Raw genomic sequence first — 8,617 nt, 5'->3', positions numbered from 1 at the left:
AACTACAAGAAAGTGAAAGTAAGTTGTGCACTTTTTTTTAGTATTGGTAGTTCGGATGCTGTACTCGCCTGCTATTTCATATAATCATAATCAGTTGCTAACATTTTTCAGCTTTTCAGTCAGATTTATCCATTTCCATTATGCTTAATGAGTTATTTGATCCCGCATTTCTAATTACTCTTGTAATTCTTAAGAAATTACGATTAGAGTTATAATTCTCTCTTGTTGTATAAATAGCTGTTGTTATTGATAGTATAATACCAGCAGCCGATTACAAGTTTCCTCCGTGGTTTCTATTAATAGGAGATATGTGCGCCGGTCTGGAAGAAACACATATTGGGGCCTTACAGCAAATTAAATTATTTATTCTTTACACTCTAAAAAATTTAAATTACGTTCACCTATAGCTCTGGGGATCAGAAAAAATCAGGGGAAGGTCGAAAAATCCCACAAATTTTTTGGGTGCGGTCCTCCCCGGATATATCAGGCTCTGTCCCTCGCTTTCCGGCTGCGCTATTACGGGCCGCCTGGCCGAACCCATGCTGGATTTGCTATTAAAAAACTGCCTTTTTAGTGCCCACGGAGTGGAAAGAATCAAAAAAAAATTAAAAAGAAACAGAAGAACGCCCCTTGTACTCTTTCAACTCAAGCCTTTTTCGTCCATATTTTTTATGGTATCCCACCATTTAGCACTGGCTACCCAAGGGTTTGAACGTTTTTGCATTATTTAGAATACCACCGAGTAGGAAGAATGGAAGTTGACGTAGGCGGTTAAGGCGTCACTCTATTGCTCTGGGGAATCTGCAATTAAATGCGAACGAGAAACTTTTCATGGGAAAAGTCTGTCCCGAATATGTCATCCCTCGTCCTCACCACCCGATCGCTACCATTACAGGCATGGCTGAACGTGCGATGGTTATGAAAAAAGGCCATCTTAGTGCCCAAAAAGCTAAAAGAACCAAAACTGATAATAAAACACGCGTAGAGAGGGCAAAAAATATGCTAATTTTTATTTTATTTAAGTTTTAATTTTTCCCTAATTGGAAGAATTAAACTCCCAAACCCCGTATACAAGGTTTTTGTTTTTATTAAGTTATGGCAACGCAACATTTGGGCGATCCGCCTAGAGGAGGATGCCTTCCGAGAGGTCTTTGTAAGGGTAACTGGTCCCTATTCAGGCGTTAGAGACGTGGAGAAAACCCGGAAAACTCCACATGGCCAGCCCGTCCTGGAGAAGCACGAACCCAAGACTGAACTCCCAGTGTTTAGGGAATTGAACCGCTTTGGCCATTGATGGACCATACAAGGTCTTAATTCAAAGTACTGTATTCATAAATGCCCCTCGACGTATTCGCAACTTCAAAAACACAAAATTATTGTGACTTCTCATAATGCGCTACTGCAATTTTTAATCCTCTTTTAATCTAAAAAAAAATCACGTTACTTCCGGTCCAAACGGAAAGTTCGTACTGTATATAGTTAAACGAACCTTCGAGCTTTCCATATATGATGTGGATTTTATTAGTGTCATGTCCATATACATCATATTTCTGATAGATAACCGGCATAAGTCGACTGCTAACTTCTGGTTCAGACTAGACGTTCGTGAATAGTTAATCGGGACCTCCAACCCCCAAGTTTTCCAAATCTGTCCTCGATTTTCATCTATCTAACTTCATTCTTGAGATTATCAAAGGACAGACAAACAGACTGGTCAACTACAGTGGGAATGTATAGATCTGAAATTTAAAAATTGAAGCCCAATTAAAAAATATTGCTTAGTATGTGTATATTTATAGTTTCATAAACATCATTCATTATGTTTACACCTTTAAAAAAACATGACTCACCTCATTTATAATTTCAAAAAAAAAACACAGGAGTGAGTGTATGTTCTGTAAGATTTATATTTACTAATCATCATGAATGATAAAGATGTCTACTTCAATTTATTGCATCATTAAAATTCTATTCGAATGGGGAGCATTTAATCTATTCTGACATTAGAGATTGTAGACGTTAATCAAATCATTTGAACACACGAATATTGATCAAGTTTATTATTTTCAAATAACGCTTAAACGTTATATATTGATTTTTTAGAATTCAATAATCACTATTGTTGTTAAATATGAAGGTTTTTTTGAAAGACGAATATCCAGAAATTAATTTTATAATATTAAATATTTTTAAAAAAATTTCTCTTTAAAAAAAACACACACACAAATTCATTTAAATATTGATTTATTAAATAAAAATTCAATTTCGGGGGTTTTTATATGTTAAATATAATTTTTTGAAAGCAAAAAAATTAGAAAATAAATTAAATATAATAAAACTTAATGTTAGAATAGTAAAAAAAAATTTATTTTTGACTCTTACCGCCATGTGGCACTAATAGGTCCTTTTTTTATATCCATCGAAGATTCAACGAGGCCCACGTTGGGACCTGACGAAGTGACGAGGTTCGGGGTCTGAAATATTAGAGACGATTGGCATGGGCGTAGCCAGGAAGGGGCATGTGTGGGCACGTGCCTCTCCCCAGAAAATTACAGCCTCTACTAGGCCCCCATAACAAAACCCTGGCTACGCCAATGACGATTAGCTTGTTTGTATATGATAACGTGACACGAGCGATCTGATAATTAGGGCCATCTTAACAGGATTACAGGCCCCCCCGGACAAAGCAGTGCACTGTGCCCTACCTACACAACCGGCGGATGTTCGGAAAATTATTGCTAAATTCTGGTCTGTACATAAATTAGCGTGGGACCCCGGGAAACTGTCCATCGTGCCCACGAGTTAAGACGTCTCTGCTACCGAAGGAGGGATGCCGCCTGAAAGGACCTTCCATGGGAAATTGGTCCCTCTATAGGTGTTACTAATCTAAATAAAACCTCATGTGACAAGCCCGTTGGCGAGGTGCAAACTCACGACTTGTGTTCCTATAAGGCGGCCCTATAATAGACGAACCGCCCATTAAAAATTTCTGGAGTTATTGTAAAAATATCAAGAAACTTTTTCTAAAAAATCGCACACACGCATAATCTAAATGTTGATTTATTAAATAAAATATAGATTTTTAAACATTTTTTTTTTTACTTGCTTTATTGAAGTGAATATATAAATACTTTGACTGTATACAAACTTATGAATGGCAATAGAATTTATCAAGATGATGAACTTCAAAAAACATTTTTTTTTTTCATGAACAATACCTTTGGCACTTTAAAGTTTTTGGATCGATTAAATAAATCGAATCATACACTCCACTTCACTAATCAATAAAGAAAGAATAATTTTTTTTTTAGAGTTAGAGAAATTTTTAATGATTTTTTTTTAGTTTCTTCGAAAAAAATATAAATTTTTTTAATAGATTCATTTAATTTTAAGTTAAAAGTAATTATTAAAAATATTTATACGAAAAAAAAAATCTTTTTCCATTATGGATACTTGTTTTCTTAGGAAATATGTAGTTTCTTAGAAAGTAATTTCTATTAATAAAAAAATGATATAAAAAATATGAAGTGTTTTTATAAAATTAATTTTATATATTATAAAGTTTTAATGACTTTCTCTTCCTAATTTTTTAGATTGAAATATATTTTTTTAATGTTTAAGTAAATGTATGTGCTTGTGTTTATAACTGGGCGGAAATTTTCAAAAATTGTAGACCTATAAATTCCCATTAATGTCCGTCCGTCTGTCTGTCTGTCCTTCCTTAATCTCTAGAACGGAGTTAGATAGATAAAAGTTGAGACCACATACGGAAAACAAAGCGGTAGCAGGCCCCAAGTAACAGTACATAAACTTCCGGTTTAGACCAGAAGTCACGTGATTTTAATTTAGAAATTTTCCCGAACTAAATTAGATAGATGACCTGCATGACTGTATTGTAAACAGGAAAAGTAAGTATTGTACAGGGACTAAAATTGAGAGCATTGTGACGATGTTACAATAAATAATTACTCGTGCTGTATTTGACATACGTGCTGTTTGTTTAACATGTATACTATGCATAGAATACATGAAAATGAATAAATTAAGCTTTATAATATTTTTTCGCACTCCATACAAAATTTTGTATTTGTATCATGGGATGCTGGGGAGTTTTACTCGGGCCGGAGAAATCTAGAGCCCTGTATGGATTCCTATTTAAAATAACGTTATTTTTACTAACAGAAAATAAAATATTTAAAGTTGCCTTTTATTAATACAGAAACATTCTATGTACTTTATTTGTTCAAAAACAAGAGGCTAAATGGGGGCCTCTCTGCACTGGCCCTATACAAGCTCTCGATGCCCTGCTTGAGTGGTGTGTGCACTTGTGCGTGTGATATCTGCATGTTTTTCATTATATCTCAGGATGGAATGAACCAAAATTTTGAAATTTGATAATTATTTCTATTGGGATTCTCTGGATTAATATTCTATATATGAGACATTTATGCTACTAAATTTTGGCAATTAAAAGTCAAAGGGTAGGGGGGCGGTAGATGAAATCATGTGTCATATCTCAAGTGGGATCAGACTGTAAATTATACGTGTCATCATTCTAGTGTGTTATATAGCATTGATGTATATATATTTATATTAATGTATTATATACATTAGTGCTAGTAAACATACTTCACTAATATATATGTATATATATATATATACACACACACATACATATATACACTTGTACTGATGTTCAGCAAACAACAAAATAATATAAACGTACACACTGTGACATGTTTATTATTATTAATGTATCAAGTAAATTAATATAGAATTTACTAGTTTATATGGTTCATTTACATTAGTAAACATGCCACAAAGTAATATAAAACTATAAATGTCAATATGCCATTCAAATGTATACATGTATACATTTATATGTATATAATATACCTTTAAAGAAATTAATTTTTTAAATTGTGTGCAATCTGTATGCAGAATACAAAAGTACAGTATATATGCATAATATGAGTAGGCGGGTCGAGAGCTTATAGGGTTTTTTGAATAAATGAAATAAAGAACCATTTGGACACCAAAGTTTTCTTCAGGAAAAAATCCTTACCTCTCCCTCTCGTCCGTCCTGTATATGAACATGAATGCACTTACTCGTATGCATTTATTAATAAAATCATGCTCTTATATATACACAGTACATGCGTTTACACAAGTTCATATACATATATGTGTATGATGTACACCAGTTTTTGTAGCATACTTCTCAGATATTCTTTAATCAAATTAATTAATTAAATTATATTTTATGGATTTTATGTAATTAATTAACGCGTCACATAGAGAATAATTTAAACTGCTCCACTAGAAACCACCTACACACCACAAATGGTTAGAATATGATAGAGAACAATATGGGAATCGAATCTATAGTAATCACTAGATTCCAGGACCAAGTTTAGTTGAATGTGTCCTATTGTGAGAAATTAGGTCAAACTGGCTTTTGGTTTTATTAAGTTAACTGAACTGACAAGTCAGTTGTACATAATTATCGTTACTGTTCACTAAAATAAATGAATAGAGGGAGGCAAAATAGATTTATCTGCAATAATTGTCAATCTATCTTTAATGACTTATGTTCATTTAAAAGGGATTTTGGGACTCTTCCTCGATGAGATAACGCTAATTAATTGTTTAATGTAATTAATCTACTAGATAATGATGTTATTAAGTAGTTTATTTGTAAAAAAAAAGCGCTTTTATATTGGTACTTCTTGTCTGTCTGTCGATCTATACTTTCTGATCTTTCGCGCTACAAAATGCTAGTAAATTATCCAATTTTAATTACTTTATGCGATTTTAATCGTTTCTTACTTCTCTTTAAAAAAAAAACAAGATTTAAAAATGTTATTTTACGAAAATCACTCGGAAGTCGCGATCTACAGGTTGAAAATAATCTCCGAAGACAAGCAGTCGTGTGATAATTCATTTCGATATTGCGATTACAGGAAGTAAAATTATTAATTTCGACATTTATAATCGTTTATTCTACGCAATGTATTTTCGAGGTTGTAAAGTCAAATAATATATTTACTGACGTTACATTTACATTTACTAAATCAACATTTCAAGGGAGATTTGTCATATTTAACTCTTGGATAAATTGGTATGTAAATTTTTATTTGAACTGGAGAACCTGACCGATATACCGAAATATCTGGTTTTTATCATGAATAGAAAATATTAGTAAATTTTACTAGCGAAATATTTGTGCTTCTTAGTACACATCTTGACTTCTTATTGGTAGTTCAAGTGATTCTTTAGTAGTTAACTGAGGAGGCACATGAACTATCAATACTATTCTGAAGTACACTTGTCTGATGGATTATTAGCCATTAAAGTGCAATAACAGGTTTACTAATAAATATATTATGTAAGAACACTTATCAAGAACATAAACAGCAACACTTATTGATAACTAATTACAGTACGCGCAGAGAAAGAGTATACATGAGTCAGCTTGAGTTGAAAGAGTCTATGTCAGATGAAAGGGATGGGATGAGACATGTGGAAGTTGACAGATGGACCACAGTAATAAAATTTGTAAAAAACAGCTGGAAGAGATCAGGTCCATGTGTCAACTTCCATATGTCTCTTCCCATCCCTTTCATTTGACATAGACTTTTCCAACTCAAACTGACCGGGTTATATTCAACTAAGCATAGCACTAGTGAAGCAAATAGGATCATTAACAATGGCTGCCAACTTTAAGGGGTCGGAACTCGTTTATACTTTAGGAGGCTCGACTCCATGGGCGTAGCCAAGAAGGGGCATGAGTGGGCACGGCCCCCCAGTTAACCTGGTGCCCCTCCCCAGAAAATTACAGCCTCTACTAGGCCCCTCATAACAAAATCGTGGCTACGCCAATGCTCGACTCTATTTAAATTATTATTGGAAGGTCTGAATCTATCAGATCCCCAATAATATTTTACGTTGGCGCCCATGAGGAATATTACTACAAGGCAGAAATAGTATTTTACAAAGATATTAATAAGATTATTAGTAAGTCTACTTGGCAGGAGCATTAATAGAATTCTAGAAATCTACTATTCAGCAATAGTAGACGGGATCATTAATAGTTTTTCTACGATACAGGAGCATTAACTTTCTGTAAGTCAGGAACACTATATAGTGAAGAAATGTAAACAGGATCATTAAATTAATAAGTTTATTAGAAATATACATCATCATAAAAGTGGACAAAAGCATTAATAGGTTTAGTAGAACTGTACATAGCACTAAGCGAGAAAATTTAACATACTACCAGACAAAATTACTAGTCAAAAATAGCATCATTGAACGTCTTACAAGCCTGGTAAAAGCACTAATAAATTAATAAATCAGAAGGGTATTTGAAAAACAGTCTGTTCATCACTGTATAATCCGATATCTAATTTAAAAATATTTATTTTTCGCTTCATATCAATATGATAATTTCAGCAACTATTTATTTAAAAAAAAAACTCTAAAAATCACCTGAATTAGTTTTTATCGATGCAAGTCGATGTTTTTATCATTGTTTCAGTTGAATGCATCATTGGCATTTTAATGAAGCGATAATTTTTTCCTGCAAAAATAAAATCATATAATTGAAGATTAACTCCATAACTACAAAAAATAATCTCTCTTACAAATTATTATATCTCATTTATTTAATATAAAAACTATATCACTGACAAGAAAAAAAATCCCCCCAAAAATAATAATAATAATAATAATAGTAACTAAATTTATGTTGTTTTTTTTAAAGAAAGAAAGTAATTGGTTTCATTCTTTAAAATGTCAAATTCCAAAAAAAATTAATAAATTAACTTACATTTTTTAAAAATTTAATTTTAAAAGTAAAATGTTTTTGGTTGACGTTCTAAAATAAAATTAGGAGCTTCGTAGAAAATATAAATCTGTTTCTCTGATTGGTGGAGTGGCTGTCAATCAACGATAGACGTAATAATAAAGAGCGATTAATAAAATTAATTAAAGAGAAATTCAATTTAAGATAATCCAATACTTAATTAACATTAAAAAATCGTATTTTAATTACTATTAAATTGCTGAAAACTATAAAAATCGATCAACACTTAAAAATTATATTAAACCTCATTGGTTATAATAAATTTTTTTGAGTTATTATTGATACTTTCCCAGTTGAGGGAAAGTATAGTAAAACCGACCAAGATTTTAATATTTTTAGATCAGGGGACCTTGAAAAGTCGAGGGGAGAAATAGATGTATGGATATTAGTGTATGTGGGTGATTTTGTTCACGCACTTCAAAGCTTAATAACTCCCGTGCCTTTTGTCAAAAATTTCTGAAATTTTTCGGGTAAGTTTGTGTATTAGGGGGGAACGTTTCTAGAAATTTTCAGAAAAATCGGGCCATTTGTTCGGGAGATATGGCCCTACCTCCTTCATATCTCCCGAACCATTCTGACACATTTAAAGATAGTGGTAGCAATTATTAGGGAAAGTCCAGCAACAAGCATTTCTCCTTTCTTCGAAAGTATGATTTTTGTAGTACTTGGTGCTTAATGTATAAAATACAGTACAAAACGGTCATAGTGCTAACATGATAATTATGTTATAACAATTATTATGTGATAAAC

The sequence above is a fragment of the Centruroides vittatus genome, unplaced genomic scaffold (assembly GCF_030686945.1).
Source record: "Centruroides vittatus isolate TY-2023 unplaced genomic scaffold, ASM3068694v2 contig_790, whole genome shotgun sequence".
Taxonomy (NCBI): domain Eukaryota; kingdom Metazoa; phylum Arthropoda; class Arachnida; order Scorpiones; family Buthidae; genus Centruroides; species Centruroides vittatus.
This window is presented reverse-complemented; position numbering follows the sequence as displayed.